This window comes from Crocuta crocuta, unplaced genomic scaffold, assembly GCF_008692635.1.
Source record: "Crocuta crocuta isolate KB4526 unplaced genomic scaffold, BGI_CrCroc_1.0 scaffold266, whole genome shotgun sequence".
Lineage (NCBI taxonomy): Eukaryota > Metazoa > Chordata > Mammalia > Carnivora > Hyaenidae > Crocuta > Crocuta crocuta.
The window spans coordinates 5,138,096-5,161,049 of record NW_027531005.1 but is presented as its reverse complement, the minus strand read 5'-3'; the positions used below and the strand labels follow the sequence as shown (position 1 = coordinate 5,161,049).

Genomic DNA, 22,954 nt, shown 5'->3' with positions numbered 1-22,954 from the left:
TCCCTGGTCTCAGACTTCCAGTCTCCACAACTGGGAAACATAAATGTCTGTTGTTAGGCCACCCAGTTGATGCTATTGTCACAGCAGCCCAAACTGAGCAAGACATGCAGGTCTTTGGTTACAGGTCACCTCCCCAGTAAGACCTGATGACTTAGCTAAGGCAGCAGCAGGCCCACCACCCCATTCCTCCTACACCTGTGTTACTTTTCCTCATGGCAGTTATCATCGTCTGACACCATATCCCATGTCTACCAGCTTACTGGGCACCTCGCACATCAGAACAGAAGCTCAAGCGCACAGAGAGCGGAGCGATTGTCACCAGGATGGGGACCTTGGTTGTTCCTGACTCCACACCCCATCACCACAACTAACATCTGTTCAAGAATAGGACACCACGGAGAGAACCTCAGAACACAAGCGGTGAGGCTGAGGCTCCGCAGAGACGGGGACAGACTGCATCAAAAGGGGAAGCAGAGCAGCCAGGTGCTGAGCCACCTCCAGGCCAGTGCAGCACATGGAGACATCCCCTGTTCCTCCAGTGAGACAGAGAGCCCAGGAGGGACAAAGCACACCCCCAGCACTGTGGGTCACTTCGAGGAGCCCCCTACTCTGATCTCCCACTATGGGGACTACAGGGGAATCTGAGGGGCTCAAACACTAGAAATCTGACTGTCATGGAGGCTGGGGGAGAGGCTTCCAACAACCAGCACAAGTACCTTGACAGCTGAAGTCCACGCCCGTAGGGTCCTAACAAGTAATCCCGACCAGTGGCTATGCTCATCTGCAGAACCAAGCTGGGGGTGCACCCTGACTGGGGAACTCAGCAGGGTGCAGATCTGCCTGACTCGGCTCCCCAGAGGAGGAGTTTTTTCACCCCAAGACCCCAGTGTGCCCACGCCCAGGGAGGGGCTCGATCTCAGGCAGAGGCTCTGAGAGGCTCACCCCCAGAGCAAAGCCAGTACCAGGTAGGGAGGCTTTCCCTGCTTCACACAAGCAGTGGGATTCATTCATAGCCAAGGCCCCTTCCAACCAGAGAGCCTGTCTGGGAAACTGAATTAGCCCAGAGCAGACTTTTCCCCTGCTGCCCAGGCAAAGGGGTTTGGATGCAGCTCCAGATGCTGTGAAGATGGTCTTCTAGCCCCATCCGACCAGAAGGGCTGGTGACAAGGGCTGGCTGGGAGCTGTACAGCCCCACAGAGCTCAGGCCAAGAGAAGAGCAGTCAAAGCCAACAGTTCGCAGAGCAAAGTCAGCAGCCCTACTGGCCCAGAGAACTTGGGCTGCGGATCAGCTCCAGTTTAGACAACAAACAGAGCTTTATTGATTTTACACTTACTTCTCCCACTGTGCCCGGGCAGGGAATCTAATTCACAACCCTATTCATCGCGGAGTACAGCCTCCGGCCTGCCCAACCAAGAAGCCTAACCAGAGCACCTAGGACGCTTCAAAGGCATTCAGCAGGTCTACACACACTGCCACTTGAACAGAGAGAAAAGCCCGTGGCTCTTCCTGTCAGTAGAGCAAAACAGGCGGCCCCACCAGCCAGGGAGTTCATGCACGCTTTGGACTGATCTAGGTCTCCGAGCAGTGAGGTGTGCAGGCCCTGGGTCCCCTCCTGCTGCCCCACGAGGGCAAGGAAGCTAACTCACAGACCCATCTATGACTAAATAGAGTCCCTGGTTCTGACCATTTCCTACCGGAGAATCCAGGCAGTCACAGAAACCATCCCGCAGCCTCGCGTGCGTGGGAACTAAGCCAGCAGGCCTATCCAGCTGTTCCCAGCCAGGGACAGACACCCTCAAGTCCCATCCTCAGAGCTTACACAGCTGCCTCACCCAAACATAGGCCATGATAGTGGGTCCCACCTGCCCCAAGATATTACTAGCAGACACGTCCAGTGACTCAAATGGAGCTAACTGGTGAAGAACTCTCTGCGAACGCAAATCCATGAAGTCTGGAAGAGGAGCCTTGTTATTCAAATATGCTGACATCAACATAAGGAATCAATAGTCATGAAAACTCAGGTAAATATGACACCACAAAAGGTAAACAAGAAGCTTCTGTTACCCTAAAGAAACAGAGATCTACGAACTGTCAGGCAAAGAATTCAGAGTGATCATCTCGAAGTTTAGTAAATTTCAAGAAAATACAGACAGGGACGCCTGGGTGGGGCAGTTGGTTAAGCGTCTGACTTCAACTCAGGTCATGATCTCACGGTTCGTGGGTTCCAGTTCCGTGTCGGGCTCTGTGCTGACAGCTAGCTCAGAGTCTGGAGCCTGCTTCCGATTCTGTATCTCCTTCTCTCTCTGACCCTCCCCTGCTCACGCGGTGTCTCTCTCTCTCAGAAATAAATAAAAAAACATTAAAAAATTAAAAAAAAAAAAAGAAAATACAGATGACTACACAAAATTAGAAAAACAACACAAGAATTTTGATAAAATAGCAACCATCAGGGCGGCTGGGTGGCTTAGTTGGTTGAGCATCCAACTTCAGCTCAAGTCATGATCTCGTAGTTTGTGGGTTCAAGTCCCACATTGGGCTCTGTGCTGACAGCTCAGAGCTTGAAGCCTGCTTCAGATTCTGTATCTTCCTCTCTCTCTGCCCCTACCCCACTTGTGCTCGGTCTCTCTCAAAAATAAACATTAAAAAGTTTTAAAAAAAGTTAACAGAGAGGCATGTAAGATATTTTTGTAACACTATGTTACGCATCAGAATCCTAGTGATAGCAAAGGCACTGTAAGCTGAATAAAGGTGATATATTTCAGGCAATGCCACTAAAACAATGGAAGAATAAAAAACACTACGACTAATGATTTCTAGCTAGTTAGAGTTCTCCAATACCTAATATTCAATATGTCGAGAATATATTATTAGATCTTGAATTCTACTGTTCAGGGTTAGCCCTCTGACAGAGGCAGAAAACTGTATTTGCAGCAGGGAAGAGCATGGGCTTTTGCAGCATGAGCTTTTTGTCAAGCTGTTTTTCCCACTGGGTATCTTACTGTGTAAGTGACCTTGACCAAATGATGTCACTTCTAAGAGCCTCAGTTTTCAGCTCCATAAATTGAAGGAAAAAGAAAAGAAGAAAAAGAAAAGAAAAAGAAAAAATGATCAGCAACCTCACAGGATTTTTTAAAGATTTTATGAAGCGATGTAAATAAAATGCTCAGCCCACACTTTGACAGTCTGTAACATAATATACTGAGATGATACACCTCGATGTTTCTCTCTTATGATCACCAGAAGGGCAGCTCTGTCATTGTCAGAGGATGTAATGCTTACAACCTCCCCAAGTGCCCAGCTCTGGAACTAAACAATGAATTAACCAATGACCAGTGTCTACTAAACGTTCGTATTTTTATGTGAAAGTCAACTGAAGAGATGAAGAGACGAAGAGAAGATACAAAACAAGGGGAGGGAGCGTGGAATGAAGGTGCAAGGAGCCACGCAGAGGCAGCGATTAGAAGGAGCAACAGGGGAGTGGGCGGCAGCCCTCCAGAAGAGGTAGAGAATCAGCACAAAGAAGTGCAAAGAAGGAGGTCTAGGGTCCATTCCGCAGAAGTGGGAGCCAAATGCTGACCTCACTGCACCTCGATAACCTTCAAAGGCTCCAGTCAGCCACCGAAGACAACACCCGGAGCACTATAATAACAGCAAAACTCCTCTATCTGGGAAACCCCTGCATACTTCTAACCTGAGAGATGCCAATCACACTCGCCCCTGCGTGTATGCAGAATAAACCATGGGGGACTATTTCTGCAGAGGGCAGAACCACTCAGCAGCCCAGGGAGATGGCTACCAAATGCGGCATGGCACATGGCTGGCCAGATCACAGAGCCGAGCCCCGTGACCACGCAAGCACGCATGCACACACAAACACACACACACACACACACACACACACACACACAGCATGAGAGCGATAGGGGCCCGCCCCCCTACAGTACATCCCAGCTTTTTCCAACAGAAGGCAAAGGACGGCAGTGTGAAAACGTTTTATTGTACTTGAAAGAGAAAATTGACAGAAGTCAGTTTGACGAGAGATGAAACCACAAAGATGACTAAGGCGGTATGACAAGTAGAAGAAAAAGCAGGAGGCTGTCGGCTCATGGACACCAAGGGGCAGGAGGAGGCTCGGGGACAGGTAGCACAGACAGCCCTATGGCAGGAGGGCATCATCTGGGCAGCGGAAGTGGGGAGGAGGAGCAGCCAGAAGTTGGAAGAGAGCTCAGGAACAGTCACCATGAAGAATCTGCCCAGGAGAACAAAAGCAACGGCTGCACAGCACTGAGCCACTGCCTGAATTCCCGTGAACAGGTGCCAGTCTGCCCGGCTGTATGGCTTTCTCGGGCACTGCTCGGGAGCCCACATGCAAGCCAAAGGACAAAATGGTCAGGGAGTAAACGGCTTGGGCAAAAGAGTGATTTAATACATGGACTATAAATTCTAAGTTGGATCAGGAAGAAAATAAAGCTGGAAAGGTACAGCGCAAAGGTGCCAGCAAACTAGAGGTCTCAGAAGAGTCAAAAGAGAGGCCGAGTCTAAGGTGGACGGACAGGAGGGTGTGGTCACACAGGACGTGTCTGACTAAACTGATCTGAGCCACGAGTAGTCAAGGCCTAGAGAGTAGGGAGACGGAGGAGGTTGGGGAGAAGATCACTGGTGATGAAAAACTCCAAGACAAGACCCATGCAGCCAAGGAAAACAGAGGTGGGTCACCCAGGGAAGCTGAGGCACGGTGGTGAACGGTCAGGCAGTCACGCGTGATGAGTGGGAGTGACGACAAAGTCAGCAGGTAATGGCTGCAAGGGGACAAAGGATGGTTATGCACATGACTTGATGCTCAAAAAAGCAGGAGTGGTTACAGGAGGTAGAAAAGCAACCTAGTGTGGTCCCCTAGCATGGGGACCGCCAGCCCCACCTTCTGAATAGTCCTGTGCCTCTGTAATGATAAAAGTAATCTACCTAATTGGGTAGTTCCTGTCAACTTCTATTCTGAAAGAAATCAATCTTTTCCTGCATTTATTCAAAATAAACACTAGTAGACTATTTCTACACGTTACTAGAGGTTTCCTAAGATAAAATCTCCAGTGATAGGGAAACATCTTAGAATGTTCAAAGGGGTCACACGTTTACCCATATGCTGACAGAGTATAAGGAAATTAATACTTTCATTAAGTTTTTTTTTTAATGCCAAGTTTTTATCATATCTTACACTAAACTGGAAACAAAGGTTTGCCTCAACATTAGACATCTATTTCCTTGTCATTTATCTTGAAGGCTGCAGGGATCTGGTATATTTTTACTATCTCACTGTCTTCCAATATTCTTTTTTTTTTTAATGTTTATTTTTGAGAGACAGACTGTTGAGCATGGGAAAGGCAGGGAGAGAGGGAGACAAAGAATCTGAACCAGGCTCTAGGCCCTGGGCTGTTACTACAGAGCCTGATGTGGGGCTCGAACCCATGAGCCACGAGATCCTGACCGGAGCCAAAGTAAGACACTTAACAGACTGAGCCATCCAGGCCCTCCTTCCTGTCTTCCAATATTCTGTCACTGACTCAACCTATGAACTCATTTATGATGTAGTACCTTATGTTACTGAAGAAGTATTTCATGGCTCTTCCGCTACTCTGAGTAGATTTGTTCAGGTACTGTCTCCTTTGGGAAAATTTCACAGATATTCACACTTCTAGTCCTCATTTTCCCAGCTACATGCTCCCCTGTTCTGCCAGGGCACTCACTGAGCAGGTCTGTTAATTGCACTCAATACATCTGACTGTCAAACACAACAAGCTTTATGACCTTGCGACAAGTACCTAACCTTTGAACTTATTCATGTGTAAAACAGAGAAAAAAATAGTAAGAACTTCAAAGGGCTTTTATATCAGTTCATGAATTAAAAAGCACTAGAAAGCACTTACAATGGTGCCTGGCATATAGTACATGCCACGGTAGTGTTTTCTATTCTTCTAAGGATATTTATTCCTATGTCTCTCTTACGGACTTATTAGCACCTTTAAGTTTATTTACTTTGAGAGAGAAAGACAAAGAGATGGAGAGAGATAATGTGGGAGTGGCAGAAGCAAGGGAGAGAGAATCCCAAGCAGTCCCCATGCTATCAAGCCAGGCTCAACACAGGGATTGATGTGGGGCTGGAACCCATGAACATAAGGTCATTACCTGAACCAAAACCAAGAGTCTGATGCTCAATCCACTGAGCCACCCAGGTGCCTCCAGCACCTTTAAAATAAAGACCAAGTCTTAATCTCTATCCCCAGTGCCTAGTACAGTGACTGGCAAATCAGAGACATTCAGTGGATGAATGCATGAATCAATTAATAGGTCAATTTTTATCTCACAAAAAAAATGTGAAAATGTAGATATTAAAAATAACAAATTGAAGAATTACCTTCTTTATAAACCATCTTATTTAAAAATAATTTAAGGCAGTTCATAAACTACAACCTAACATTTCAAATAGATAATTAAATGAAAAAGCTAAAATTAAGGGCAGAACTCCACTATCAATACCAATAAAAAGTCAGTGGACTTCTTTTTTTCCAATGTTTATTTTCGAGAGGGAGAGCATGAGCCAGGGAGGTGAAGAGAGAAGGGGACAGAGGGCCCGAAGCAGGCTCTGCACTGACAGCAGAGAGCCCCATGCAGGGCTCAAACTCATAAACCATGAGATTATGACCTGAGCCAAAGTCGAACACTCTACTAACTGAGCCACCCAGATGCCCCAGAAGTTAGTGGATTTCCTAAGAATTAAGTACTCTTACATACATTTTGACTAAGAATTATAATTTTTTTTCTTTTGTTGTGGGAAAGGGGGCAAGCCCAAACAAAGCCTTGGCCCCAGACCAGGATTTGCTATGCCTTGTTTTTTTAATTTATTTATTTTTGAGAGACAGAGCGAGAGAGCGAGCGCGCGCAAGTGGAGGAGGGGCAGAGAGAGAGGGAGACATAAAACCTGAAGCAGGCTCCAGTCTCCGAGCTGTCAGCACAGAGCCTGACGTGGGGCTCAAACCCATGAACTATGAGATCATGACCTGAGCCAAAGCCAGACACTCAAACGACTGAGCCACCCAGATGCCCCAGGATTTTTTCCTCCTAATTTCTTCCACAGATCTAGGAACTAAGGAAGAGGAAAAAACCGTTAACAACGACGTTCACCTACTTCATCTGTCACATGTGTGCAATGGCAGTGCCTCAGAGCTGTTGGTGATAGAAGGGAAGCCATTGCATCCAAAAGAAAATACACATTATTGTGACAAAAAGCTCAAAATGTTCGTAAGGTCCACGGGGCCTCAGAGTGGAGAAGTGGCTCCTCTCAGTCTCCAGTAGAAAAGAGCCATCTTCTACATTTCATCTTGTTTTCACCACTGCTAGAGAACACCTGGTCTAGGGTCATCACATAACCCTATTTAAACTGCTAATATTTTAATATTCTGGTTCTTTTCAGATATTTCCAATACTACTGAAAATGAGTCTGTCACATAGCAGGGCTTTCCTCTTTCATCGTTGCACAAAAAAAGCCACCATAGTCATTAAAATGGAATTTAACGAAAGTCCAGTGGGGTTCACAGTGGAAGAAAAATGCTTATCTTACCCTTCTGGCCATCCAAGAAGCCAGCCATGCAAAAAGCATGAAAGTGAAGAGTTAAAGGGAAATCTTTAGCAGGTCAAGGCTGGGTCTATTTGCTGGAAGAGTCCCTAGTAGTATTTACGGATAGCCCTTCCACTCCTGCCTTCACGCCCCAGAGCAGAATATGCCAGCAGGACCCAAGACAGATGGACGGAACTCTAGCATCAGACAGGTACACATTCAAGCATGAACACTCAAAGAAAAAAAACAATGATTAGCAAGCTTCTCTTCCCCACATGCTGGAAGTTCTGATGGTAACCAACTCAAATACAGGCACTCGAAAAGATGATCTGCTTTTCCAAATAACTTCATAGCTAATTGAAATCACTAGAAGCAGTAACTTCTCTCCTACTTTCCTAAATAAGCCAGAATTAACATATATAAACATTCCCATCAGAGGAAGAGTGTTTAAAAGGTAAGGTTAAAGTACACCCCCCCACACACACCCTAATAATAGTGTGTTTTTCTATAATTAAGTAGGAGGATTTTTTTACTATTTTTAATGAACAAAACAAAAACTGAGGTCTCAATCTGACACGGAGCACATCACCTGAGGATTAAATCTCCAAGCACATGCCTCTTAGTTCCTCATCCTTTAATTACTGCATCCGTGCTTGCCTAGGAAACCTCCTCAAAGAGGCTCAAATAAACTCATTTCCGGGCTTGCAGGTATGACTCACTACCTCTGTTCCCACAGAGTAAGTCCTCCTGAGTTCTTAGAGGCAGGTATTTTTGCAATCTGGATAACATTTAAAAAACAAAAGGAGAATAATTATGTGTTTTGAATACAGGTTCTACTGGGAATAAAAGCTAAGAATAGGTTCTGTTCACATCCACTTTAGAACTACAGATTCTCAAATATGCCCGTTCAAACCACATCAGGTAAGTAGGGAGTGTTATTTTTATGGCAATATGTTCACATGACAACGATAAAACGTTGCCATGAAAGAGACAGAGAAGACACTGGAACAGTAAGGCCATGGACACAACACAGGAGAGGGTGTCCCCCGTCACCACCACCACCAGAAACACTGCAGACCTACCCCCCAGGTCAGGTTCCCTTAAGTTTCCTGCAAAGTGTCCATACCTCTGCCCAGAATGACACCACAACTCATGGGACAGTGACAAGAAAACACAGCACAGGTCACCCCATGCCAACAGGTCTGCGGCCTGGGGCAAGGGCCTCTCTGAAGGTTCTATTTTAACCACAGCAGGCGCACTGAAGGACGTTTCACTGGCAATGGCTCCCTACTGCCCTCAGGGTAAAAATCCAAACTCCTCTCAACGTAGGGTACAAAAAGCTCTTCACCAGCGGCACCCTGAAAACTGGACTGCACTCCACTGTGACCTTGAACCTATTAAAGAAAAACTGCCCCAAACCCGGTCTGGAACAGAACCAAATTGCTTACTATATTAATGCATAACATCCACGTGGGAAGAAATCAACAGCTTTCCAGATAAATCCTTTTTTCTAATGCAATTTTTAAATGAACTTTAAGAGTAGGGCTTGTTTCGGGGAACTCATTACCATTCACTAGATGACTATCAGTTATCAACTAGACTACAGTCTAGAGATGTTTAACCAGACATTCCCCTCAGTGATGATGAGATCCTTCTTCCCACAACAGACCCTCACCCCTACCTAAGAGTGAATCTTTGAGTCCTCCTGCCAGGGGCCTCTCCCCTTGCACTGCAAAACTGGCAATAAAATGTTAGCATGTGTTCATAACTAAACTATCTGAGAAGTGTTAACAAACCCTGACCTCAAGCAGGTCCCAATGCCTTGCAGTTTCCAGCATGTTCCTTAGCCTCTAGCCTCTGTAGGCCTTTGAATACACAGCAACCTCCGCCAGGAGCACCACCAGAGCCTGACGTTTTCCCCGGCTCTGTCTTCCCCCCGCTTATCACAACCCTCATCTTCTCCCAGTCTCCTTGTATCCATCTTCCCAAACCTGGGTCTTACGTCAGTTTCTACAGAAGGATGTCTCGAGCAGACGTCTTCCACAACAGAGCGGTTATTACACTGCACTCCGTGTCTCTCACTGGACTGCAAGCTTGCTGAAGACGGCACTGGGCCTTTTTATTCCCGTCCACCCACCTCATCAGAGAGCCTGGCTCAAAATGAGCATGTCACAAACATCTGCTGAGCAAACAAATGTTGACACCCCAGAGCGGGAGTCAACCTCCCAGGCAAAGGTGCTACATCCCCCTGTGCAACCCACTTTTAGACGCTCTGAGTTTGGATCAAGTCAAAATCAGCTGGATAATGCGACATTCAGACTGACGTTTCTACATCTTAGAGAGATAAAGCTGAAAAAGAATTTACTGGAAGAGGTAACGACTGTACAGCTTAGAAACCACACCTGAGAGGCACGCTGGTTCTGAAGATGGCCTCCCTCTGCCCCGGGGTGGAACGGGAACCCACAGGCACACGGTCGCACGCCTGGCACACAGCGCCACTTACTGAACTGAACGCTAACAAATCCACTAAAAAGAGCACAGACAGGCCAACAGCAGCTGATTTAAATGTAAAGTTTCCTGCAGTTTTACAACTAGAGGGAAAACACAGGAGGTTTTAGAGGAGAAGCAAAATTTAAAAGGGGGAAATTAAAGAAGGAGAACACTGTTATAGCACCCTCCCAGATCTCAATCTTCTTGGCACAAGAACACAGAAATTTAGTTTTCCATGAAAACATGTTAGGTAAGTTTGGGGGATGTAAAGGCTGAGAATGAACCATGACAATTCAGGAGGAACTCCATTTTACTGTTTGTTGGCTTTTGAATAGGGGTGGGAGGACTTTTCAGTGCCTTAAAGGAAAGGCAGTCTCTGCTGCCCACCCGCTTCCCGGATCTTTCATCCCCTGGGCACTCTCTGGGGAGCACTCTGCCTGGGGCCTGCGCAGGTGCTTCAGGACGTGGCGGACCAGGCCCAGAGGCTGCTTTCTGTGCACAGATGGGAGTCTTCGTCTCCTGGAGGAAAACGTGCCCTTGGTATTAAACTTCGCACGTGTGCTTGTAGCCGGTAGGGTTGATGGCAGGCTCCTGTCTACTGCTGGGGGTTTTCACATGTTCCTGTGGGGCTGGGTGCCTGAACGGACAGAAGGGTGAACATGACCCTGTCCCTAAGGAAGCCACAGTGTTCCCTCACACAAGCTCAGGAACGTACAGGGCACAGCACGGGTGGTCCACACACAGTTTTTCTGGCTCACTTTCTCACAATATATCATGACTCTTCATCCGGTATATTCTCCCCAAAATGGCTCAATGCCGATCATCTTTTTGAAGATCGCTTCAAGACCTTAGAAACTGACCTGAATAGTAACTGTGGGAAGCGTATCTGCCAGATCTGAGCAGTAGAAATATGCCTCCCTCTGAGCACAAGGGACAGAACAGCCCACAGCTAGCCAGAGAGGATCATGGAAGGCAGGGAAGGGGGCTCGTGTGAACAAGTGAACTCATTTTTTTTTTTGTATTTCATTTTATACCACTCAGCCTCTCTCACTCTTGCACATCCACACTTAGAGACAAGAATGAGTAATATTAAAACAAAGGAACAGTACGCTGAACGGCACTCACACACAGAGACATAAAACGTGTGTGATACCACCCGACGTTCTACACATATAAAAAAAACTTTAAGACAGACTTATAATAGAGCACGTGGGAATCCCCCACACGAATTTAAGAATCTTCTGACTGGACTGAAAGTAGACTTGAGGGGCCAAGGAAAGGATTTCCCCTGTGGTGGATTCAAAACGTTATTCTGTTTCTGAGTCGTCATGCCAAATAACCATGAAGTGAGCAAAAACTCTTAAAGTCTATTTTTTGAACTTCCCCCCAGTACTGAACTGTAAGAGTGACTTAAAGACAAAACACTAGAATATACTCAAAACGGTTTCTTAAAAATAAGCTCACAATAAGAAGGAACATGGAGTTCTCATGTTCTGGAAACACACTCTAACCAGTCCGGCTAAATGAAACATTCATACCTGTTGATGAAACAAAGTGTCTGCAGATGTGGATATGCAAAACTGATCATTCTGGGGCATCACCAATTTCTCAGAGGACTGTTCTGAAACAGTAAGTTCTCTTAGAGCACATAAAATGTTGATTCAATGAACAAAACCTCAAATTATGTATCACTTCAAGAACATTCCTATCAGATGCTAAGATGATACATTATTCTTTTTAAATTCTTTTTCTTCCTTTTTAAATTCTTAGAAACTGACTTGAAATGTAAATAAAGTCATTTGAGTTGTGTGCAAAAGGAGTAATCAGACAAAAAAAAAATCAAGGTCATCAAGAAATGTGTCACACAAACAACAAGTGATTTGTAATCTGAACTCCTACGGTTCAGCTGCTTTCTAAGGGACAGAGGCATGGGGTAAGCCAGACCATTATGGTATCAGGACAGGTGTCCGAGAACATTAAAACTCGTAAGTGTTTAACACAATTCTATACACAGAAAGATTTCCATCACATTAACTAGAATTAAGTATCTTGTGGTGTTTACTAGATAGGATAAAAATGTTCTTATACTGAACTTTTTTTTCCCCCAACAGTAAGAGAGGCTTCCTTGTGCTAGAAGAATAAAGTACAGGTTGTACCAAAATCTGGGCAGAACAGAGTAGGCTGTGAGGTACAAGGAGGCAGGGTGCAGAGTATAAAGATTCTTATAATTTTTTTAAGTAAGCTCGATGCCGCATGTGAGGCTCGAACTCACAACCTGAGATCAAGAGTCGCTCGCTCTACAGACTGAGCCGGCGAGGTGCCCCCAGGGTATAAAGATTTTTTTTTTTTTCCTAGGAGAGAGAGAGAGAGAGCGTGAACAGGGGAGGGTCAGAGAGAGAGGGAGTCACAGACTGAAACAGGCTCCAGGCTCTGAGCTGGCAGTCAGCACAGAGCCCGACGCAGGGCTCGAACCCACGAACTGCGAGATCATGACCCAAGCAAAAGTCGGACGCTTAACCGACTAAGCCACCCAGGCGCCCCAAGATTTTTTAATGAAACCAATAAATCAAACGTAAGAGGAATGGCATAAAGTTTCAACACAGCTACTAGATACTTCAAATCCCGCTTAAGCCTAGGCAACTTTTATTTATTCTTAAGGCTTTAAAAATTTATGTATTTGGAGTACAACAAAAATAATAAGTGTGGCTTAGACATAACAGGGCAGAGACAGATTAGACAGTTAATGAACTCTTAAATTGAGTCTACGCTATGCTCAGTGACTTGCTTCCAAAGAGCAGAGAATGAAAGAAGGTGGGGAATAAATTTACTTAAATTTACTACCCGGCCATGCTACCCTGGCCAGGCGGTCAAGGTCAGCATCATGAGGGGTAAGTCATGTCCCCTTCATAATGTGGTAGGAACATCAATTCACTTCTGTGGTCTTCCTCTCAAAACCCCATCAACTCCAGTCTAATCAGGAAAAACATGATAAAAACTCAAATGGAGGGACATTCTACATATCTACTGATAATGTCATCAGACACAAGGAGGGTCTGAGAAGCTGTCACAGAGCAGAAGAAATTAAGGAGACGGGACGATAAAAGTTAATGTGGATCCTAGAACAGAAACACAACATTAGGGAAAAACCAGTGAAATGTGGACAAAGCGTAGGTTTAGTTAACAGTAACTTAGCAATGCTTGTTCTTTAATTGTGACAGATGTCACCGGATAATCTAAGAGGCAGCAACTGGAGTAGTGGGGTGAGGGACATATGGGAGCTCTCTGTACTATCTTTGTAACTTTTCTTCAAGTCCAAAATTATTCTAAATAAAGGGTTTATTCAAACTTTTCCCAAAGGAGTCCACAGCCCCGACTGGATCCTTGAGGTGTGTGCTGTAGCACTGTTCACACCAACACACACAGGCGAGGCCCGAGCAGCCCGTATGCTGACCCACGGACCCTCCGGGCAACCTGGGGACCTGCGGAGGATGCCAGGGGATCACAGATGGCCTGTATGCAACAAGAACAAACATCTCTCAAGTGCCTAACACCCCCATGTGAAGTGAAAAATAGGCAGTTTTATGCAAGAAAAAAAAAAACAAAGGCTAACTGGGTTGGCCTGCAGCCAACAGCGCTCTGTGAGAACACATGACAAACCAGGCTTCATCCATCACTTAGCAAACACCACGGCCAGAATCCAAGCAGGTGTGACAGGAGTTATTCAGACTTCGCTCTTGCCAACAAGCTTTGTAGCCTACTTCTTTACCCCAATAAAGGGTGACCCAGAGAAGTGAGGGCACAGAATTCCTTTAAGGACTTGTGGGAGAAAGCAGGCCGTATTAAAAACAACAGCAACAACCAGCACCAAATCTTTGACCGAATAGCACATCAGTTGTTACCTATTTTCAAGCATCTGTCCGGACCAGAAGCATGTGGTTCCCCGCAAGCCATGTTTTGTAAGAAGGAGGCAAAGCCTCTGAAGGGCTGCTTGATATGGGAAAACATTTTGTCTTTACAGAATAAACATGTGGTATGATTCTGCAATGAACTAGCTGCGATGAATTTCTTTAATTGCGCTGATTTTTAATCAAAAAAGAAATCTGGGGCTTTATCTTCTCGAACTCAACAATTTCAGAATCTACAAACTAGAGAAACATGCTGTACTTCTTAGGCCAGAAATGTTAAATATAAATGCCTTTACATTTCTTCGGAAAACTAACACACTGTCAATCAAAATCGTAACAGTTTTAAAGTAGCAGTGGCCAATTATTTAAAGTTCATGAGAAAGAAAAATGGTGCAGAAATAGCCCAGGAAAGTCTGAGAAACAGTGATGAGGATGACAATGATGATGAAGAAGAAGAAGAAGAAGAAGAGGGGGAGGAGGGGGAGGAGGAGAAAAAGAAGGGGGTCTTGTTCTACTAGCTCTGATCCTTCCAACAGTGTGGAACAGGCTGGAACTGACGGGTCAATGCAAAAGAATAACACCTCTGAAAATAAAGCAAACATTAAAAACTGGTTCACATACTCACGTTTATGGAGTGCACTATTGATGTACTGGGTTGGGGACACAAAACAGGAAAAGACAGTCAAACCAAAAGGACAAAGTACACAAAAACTGGTTAACTGTATGGGGAGGAAATTAGATACTCTTCTCGCATCTTGCACCTGAATACATCTCAGATAAGTATTTAATTACACAGAATATTCCCAGCAGTACTCGAATCAAACATAGCTGCGTATATAATTTTGTCATGGAAAAGATGGAGTTTCAGAAAAATCACTGTGAAACACATTCATCTAAATGTGAATAAGGTTGTGGTGAAACAAATGACTGCCTAGCCAAGTGGAGTGTTGTACAGTCATTAAGTTGTTAGTGAAGATATTTATTAACATCAAAGTGTATTTAGTAGAAAGAGAAGTTATAAATATGTGTACAGTTAAGAGGACCTACCTATGGATATTAAAGAAGACACTGAGGGGTGCCTGGGTGGCTCAGTCAGTTAAGCATCTGACATTTTTTTAAAGTTTTATTTATTACTTTTGAGAGAGAGAGAGAGAGAAAGAGAGAGAGAGCGCGCACACGCATACAGGAGAGGGGCAGAGAGAGGGCAGATAGAGAATCCCAAGCAGACTCCACACTGTCAGCGCAGAGCCTATGTGGGGCTCTATTTCATGAACCGTGAGCTCATGAGCCAAGAGCAAGAGTCAGATGTTCAACCGACTGAGCCACCCAGGCGCCCTACTTGAGCATCCACTGGACTCTGGGCTGACACTGCGGAGGCTGCTTGGGGATTCTCTCCCTCCTTCTCTCTGCCCCTCCCCCGCTCATGCTCACTCTCTCAAGATAAACAAATTAAAAAAGAAAACACCAGTGACAGGAGAAACCCAGTGTTCTATAAAGATGTCAATTCTCCTCAAATTATTCTATAAATTCAATGCATGAACTCTGAAATCAAAGGAAGGTTTTTCACCGGATGCAACTCTAAAATGCAAATGGGAGAGCAAAAGACAAAAAGTAGGGATGATTTTAACGAAGAATGAGAGGGGAAGATCTGCTCTACCAGACAACAAAACAACACAGAGAAGTAAAGCAATAAAGAAAGTGTGAAATCAGAGCAAGAAAAAAACAAGTAGACCAGTGAACAAGATAACCCCCAAAAGATCTCCACAAGTGGCGGAGCAAAGGCGCACAGTTAACAGGCATTGCTAGGAAAGCCAGCTATCCACAGAAAAATAAAATGAGGTTTCTATACCTCACAAAAGACACATAACTCCATTTTAAATGGATTGCGGGTAAAATTGTGAAAAGTAACACTTCAAAACTTGTAGTAGAAAACAGAGGAGAACACTTTTATATGACCTGGCCTAAGGAAGAATTTTAAAAATAAAACACAAAGAAACCATGCCAAAGAAACAGACTGGTTAAATTTGACTGCACCTAAAGGACACTTTTACTCGTATTATTTTAAAAGTGATTCAGCCCCAAACCAGGAGAAGGAATGTGTACACATATAAATAACAAAGAATGGGTAAAAAAATATATATATAAAGATGGTCTACAAATTAACTTAAAAAGAAGAAAAAAAGAGGGGCACCTGGATGGCTCAGTCAGTTAAGTGTCTGGCTCCTGATCTCAGTTCAGGTCATGAGCTCATGACTTGTGGATTCGAGCCCCATGTCAGGCTCTGCACTGACAGTGTAGAGACTGCTTGGGATTCCCTCTCCCTCTCTCTCTCTCTGCCCCTCCCCTGCTTTCTCACTCTCTCTAAAAATAAATTTAAACTGTTTAAAAAATATAAAATAAAATAAATGAATAGGAAAATGGGCACGTAACTGGCATTCATACTTCACAGTAAAAACCCCAGGAGCTAAGAAACACATAAATTCTCAATCTGACCAGAATTCAAAAACATTCTAATTAAAACTACACTGATACCATTTCATACCCATGAAAACTGGCAAGTTAGTCTGTCAATGACAAGTGTTTTAAGGGTATAAAGCAGGGTAAAACCATTTCAGAGAGCAATTTCATTACACTGTAGTTATGAAAGTTGAAGTTGTTCATATCCTAAAACCCAGGAATTTTCTGATTATATAACCCAGATGAACAAAGTACATACATTAAGAAGGTATGTAAAAAACATTCATAGCAACTTTTTCACCAGTGGAAAATTGCAACTTCAATGCTGGTCAATAGGGAAATGTATTTAAAAACTGTGACGTATTTATAAAACTGAATACTGTGGGGGCACCTGGGTGGCAGTTGGTTAAGCTTCTGACTTCGGCTCACATCATGATCTCAAAGTTGGTGGGTTCAAGCCCCGTGCTGGGCTCTGTGCTAACAGCTCGGAGCCTGGAGCTGCTTCAGATTCTGTGTCTCCCTCTCTCTCTCTACCCCTCACCTGTTCACATGTGCGTGCACACGCACTCTCTCTCTCAAAACTAAATAAACATTTAGGAAAAAAACCTGAATAATGGAAGACCATTAAAATGAGGGACTCCAGCTACAGACATTAATATGAACAAATCTCAAAAATGTAATATTGAGAGGCGCCTGGGTAGTTCAGTCGGTTAAGTGTCCAACTCTTGATTTCAACTCAAGTCACTATCTTACAGTTGTGAGATGAAGTCCCGTGTCTGTCTGGTGGAGTGTGTGTGAATCCTGCTCCACCCTCACTCGTGCTCTCTCTTTTTCTCAAAATGAAATAAGTAAACATTAAATAAAATCATATTGGGCCAAGAAGGCAAGAACAGTACACACAACATGAACTGCAGCAAAGCCTGCAGTGCGATCTTCGGGCTGCGAGATCTCCCTTAGCGCTGCAGGGCCTCCTCCCCCAGCTCCTGAGAGTGCGGCAGGCTGACAGTTCTCAGCTGACCAGGGTCGCCTCACCCAAGTCCTGTCCCCTCTCCTGGGGCAGCTCAGTGCTTGCCTCCCCCCACCCCGCCCCGAGCTGGGGAGCTGGGACAACCGTGAAGAGCTATCCCTCCTCCTCACTCCCCTTGGGATCAGCGGAGAGGGCTCCGCAGCCCAGTCTCTCTGCCCAGTCCTGCTTCCGGCTCTTTCAAGGGTGTTAATCCTAAAACCTCCTTAGTAAACTTCCTGCATGTTCATCTGCTTCTCAGAGACTGCTTTCCTTGGAACTCTACTTTCTTTCAACAGATACAATTTATATCTTGTTTGAAAATATGCACCACACAAATTTAGGAAGACTGAAATCATACCAAGTATATTTTCTGACCACAGTGGAATGAAACCAGAAATCAAAAGCAGAAGGAAAACTGGAAAATTCACAAGCATGTGAAAATTAACTAACGTGCTCTTGAACAGCCAATGGGTCACAGACGAAATCAAAAGGGGAAGTTAGAAAAATATCTTGAAAAAAACGAAAATGAAAACACAACATATTAAAACCTCTGGGATGCGACAGAAACAATACTAAGAGGGAAGTTCTTGGTGGTAAACATCCACATTAAGAAAGAGGACAGATTCCCAAATAAAAAAGCTAACTTTATACCTCAAGAAACTTGAAAAAGAACAAACTAAAGCCTAAAGTTAGCAGCAAGAAGGCAAGAATATGGGCACCTGGGTGGCTCAGTTGGTTGAGGGTCTGACTTTGGCTCAGGTCAGGATCTCACAGTTCACAGGTTCGAGCCCCACATCGGGCTCTGTGCCGACAGCTCAGGGCCTGGAACCTGCTTCAGATTCTGTGTCTCCCTCTCTCTCTGCCCCTCTCCTGTTCATGTTCTATCTCTCTCTCTCAGTCAAAAATGAATAAACATAAAATTTTTTTTAAAAAAGAAAGAATAAAGATTAGAGCATAAATAAACAAAAGAGAGCAAATCAGAAAAATATCTAAGACTTGAATTTTTGAAAAAGAGCAACAAAATTGGCAAGTCTTTAGCTAGACTAAGAAAAAAAAGAATGTTCAAATAAAATCAGCAATGAAAGAGGAGACAGTACAACTGATGCCACAGAAATTAAAAGGATCGTAAGAGATTATTGTAAACTATATACACCAACAAATTGGATAACCTAGAAAGAAGTGGGGGAAAAATCCTGGAAATAGACAACCTGCCAAGATCAAGTTAGGAAGAAACAAAATTTGAACAGATCTCTAACTAGTAAGGAAGTTCAATCAGTAATCCAAGGCTCCCCAACAAATAAATGCACAAGACCAACAGCTTCACTGGTGAATTCTACCAAATATTTAAAGAAGTATTAAAGTGAATTCTTCTCAAATTGGTCCTGGCATTCGTGGAGACAAATGGAACCAAAGAGAGAGCCCAAAAATACACCCACATATAAACCCACAACTGGTCTTCAACGAGAGTGCCAGGAGAAAAAGGACACAAAAGGGAAAGGACAATGTCTTCAGTAAATCATCTTGGGAAAACTGGATATCCTCATGCAAAGGAATGAAACTGGACCCTTACCTTACACCACATACAGAAGTCAACTCAAAACGGCTTAGAGACTGAAACCTAAAGCCTGAAGCTGGATGACTCCTAGAAGACAACATAGAAGAGGATGCCTACCAAACAGCACCTCTGTCTGCCTGCCTTGCCCTTAGCTCCACCACTCCAAACCCACCTACCAAGGACCCAGAACCTGTCCACCCCAAGAGAAGTGAGACCTCCCATCTGGGTACCCCCAATCGGAGTGTACCTCCAAACATCGCATGGCGCACATCCAAACAACGTTAGCATGGTATCTTATCTTAAGCAACCACCTTACACAGTCAATGGGCTGAGCCTGACCACTTCGGGCATGGACCTGCTGCGCCCTTCAGGGGGCCACCTAGCCACCCCACATCCCCACCAGCGTCAGGAGAGGACAACATTCACCCAGGCGCAGCCGGACATGCTCGATGTGCTGTCTGCTCAGACCTGGTACCCAGACATCTGTTTGCTGCGGAGGTGGCGCTGAAAATCAGCTTGCCCAGGTCCACGGTACTGGTGTGGCTTCAAAATCAAAGAGCTAAGTGCTGCCAATAGCAGCAGCAGCAACAGAAGGGAGGTCAAAAAGTGAGACCTGCCGAAAAGAACACTCTAGCTCAGGAACTGAGTTCAGAGTGGAACAAGTGGCAAATTGCTCCCTTCTCTAGTACCTCAGTCCCGGCCATTTCCAGAAGAAGGGCTCTTGTGTCTATCTGGACCCCAGATTCTGTCTTCCCACTGTTCCCCTCATCTTCCTGCCTGCACAGGTCCTATCCTGTGACCCATACTCGGTCTTCAGATTACGGTCAAGGATATGCTGTTCAGCTTCCTACTTGGGTGACATGGACCAAGGATCTTACCTGCCCCATGTGTCACCAGCTTCCTGGACCAGAGGCCACACTCAGCCCCATGGGTACCAGCGCAGTCACCAGCCATCTCAACTGGTCCTTAGCTTCTCATTCCACCCAGGGTTATGAAGCTTCAAGCTTGTGTTTTAACTCAACCACTGATTGCTTGGATTATAAGGACCCAACTGCCTCTGGGAAGCTTACCTGCAATGCTCACAGCCTGGATTATAAAGATTGAACATCCTCATGGAAATTCCAGGGTTTGTGAAGACCTGCAGAACCTTTTTTTTTTTGGTAAGCAATTTTCAAACAAACTGGGCTGGACGTTTCAGTTTTAGCCAAGCATTAGGTCAAAGAGTTAGAGGTGATGACACTCCAGCTCACCTCTGACCAACGCTCTAGGAGTCACAGAAGAAGAGCGAAGGCCTTAAGAGGGGCCTACCAAGCAGCAGCCTGAAATGGACAAACCAGCCTACTTAAGATCCTGGCATAGTTTTAGATCATTGGTTCTCCTCATTTGCCAAGTGATCAAAAGCATTCCAGCCATGTGCCACCAACCACCACCAAACCACACAGTGAGGAAAAGGAAGGAGGGATACAGCTTTCTTAAGTAGAGGTGTTCCAATGTTCTAGCCAACCTGTGGCTGAACCTTAAGAATGGACAGTGCCTCAAGCTCACTCACATTTCATGGCCAACTGGTACTTGGCACTGGAAAACTGTGTGTGACTCACTGTCATAGATGCACTACTTTATTTAAAAAATAATGTTCATATGCCTTAGTCAGTTAAGCATCCAACTTCAGCTCAGATCACGATCTTCCAGTTCAGAGTTCAAGCCCCACATCCAGCTCCCCACTGATAGTGAGGAGCCTGCCTGGGATTCTCTCTCCCCCCATCTCTCTCGAAATAAATAAATGAACTTAAAAAAAAAAGTTCATATGGAGTCAATGTGCAGCTTAAGAGATAATCAGTGTGTGTCTTACATAAGTGGCACATCTGTGGTTTTTAATCTGTGCTAGACTTCAAAACTGTGATCTCCTGTTATTGTAGGCAACCTTGAACTTCATGTCTACATAGGTTCTTCTGTGATTAAATAGATTGTAATTATAAGCAAAGTTCAGAGCAACTGAGTACTTATCTAAAAAGACTACCTTTGGCTGGAGGTGAGCAGCACTGAAACTTGACAACAAAATGTCCCTGGACAAGGAGAGTCAAAGAAGAGAAACAGAAGGACACTAATGCACCTGTAATTTACAGCTGGCAAGCAGGGCAGTAAAAAGACACTGGTCAATTGCTCTGATCCTGATGAATTTATAAACTGAGGTCACAGTCATGTATGCCTGCAGATGTTAACTGATAAAGTTTTATGTGCATAAACCCCTTCTATGATTGGCAGATATGATATAATAATATTAAGACGGTTCTAGCACCAAAAAAAAAAAAAAAAAAAGGAAAAGCTTCATGACTTTGGTCTTGCAACAAAAGCAAAAACAGACAAGTGGGACTACATCAAACTGCAAAGATTCTGCACAGCAAAGGAAACACTCAACAAAGTGAAAAGAAACCTAGAGAATGGAAGAAAATATTTGCAAACCACATATCTGGTAAGTAATTATTATCCCTAACATTTAGAGACCTCTAGAACTCAACAGCAAAAACATAAAGATACACAGATAGATGAACATGATTAAAAAATGGACAAAGGACTTCAATAGACATTTTTCCAAAGAAGACATACAAATGGGCAACAAGTATTATAAAATGATGCTGAACATCACCCATCAGGAAAATGCAAATAAAACCACAATGAAATCACCTCACACCTGTTAGAATGGCTATTATAAAAAAACAAAACAAAACAAACAAGAACAAAAAAACAATGGGCACCCGGCTGGCTCAGTCAGCAGAGCATGCAACTGCTGATCTCAGGGTTGTGACTTCAAGCTCTATGTGGAGTAGAGAAATTACTTTAAAAAAAAAAAAACTAAAAATTTTTTTAAAAGTCTTTAGAGAAATAAACACACACACACACACACACACACACACACACACACACACACAAAACAAGACCTGGCAAGGATGTGAAAAAATAGAGGCCCTTGTGCACTGCTGATGGGAATTTAAAATGGTTCAGCTAGTATAGAAAAGAGTATGGAGGCTCTTTAAAATATTAAAAATAGAATTATATATGATCCAGCAATTCCACCTCTGGACATTTATCCACAACACAGGATATCAGGATCTCAAAGATTTATTTGTACCTCCATGTTTGTTGCAGCATTATTCACAACAAAGAGGTGGGAACAATCCAAATGTCCATCAACAGATAAATGAATAAAGAAAATATGATACATAGAAACAAGGGACTATTAATCTGCCTTTAAAAAGAGGAAATCTTGCTGTATGTGATAACATGGAAGGACCCCTGAGGATATCACACTAAGTGAAATAAGCCTGTCACAGAAGGACAAATACTGCATCATTTCCATTTGTATGAGGGATCCAAAACAGTCAAACTCATAAAAGCTCAAAGGAGAATGATGGTTTTTAGTGGAAATGAGGAGTTGCTATTCAGTGTATAGAAAAGTTTCAGTGGTGCCAGATGAAAATTCCTAGAGACACACTGTCCAACTTTGCACCTACTGGTAACAATAATGTACCATACTTTCAGAAGTCAGTTAAAGGGGTAAAAAACATGTACCTCCTATTTAGGTTTAGGAATACATCTGTATTTATAAAAGTGTAAAAACATGCAGGAGAATGATAAACACCAAATTCAGGACCCTCTGTAAGGCAGGAAGAGGGTCAGGCTTGAGGAAGAATACACATGTTTTAATAACTACGTAACACTTTAATTCTTTAATATTCCTTATACTTTCTTTCTATGCCTGAAATAGTCTATAATTTTTCAAAGTAACTTTAAAAGAAAAGGAACAGATGGTTCAGCCTGTTTAGCATCCAACTCGATTTTGGCTCAGCTCATGATCTCACGGTCATGGGATCGAGCCCCGCTTTGGGCTCTGTGCTCACGACACAGAGCCTGCTTGGGATTCTCACTCTGTCCC

The 22,954-nt window shown here is 44.1% G+C and overlaps 1 long non-coding RNA gene and 1 pseudogene across 2 annotated transcripts in view; one reads left to right on the top strand and one right to left on the bottom strand.

The window, feature by feature from the left end:
* LOC144237099 (uncharacterized) overlaps positions 1–22,954 on the bottom strand; it is a 165,552-nt gene that overhangs the window by 84,940 nt on the left and 57,658 nt on the right. The window lies entirely within an intron of this gene.
* Positions 19,310–20,157, top strand: LOC144237103 (homeobox protein OTX2 pseudogene; annotated as a pseudogene).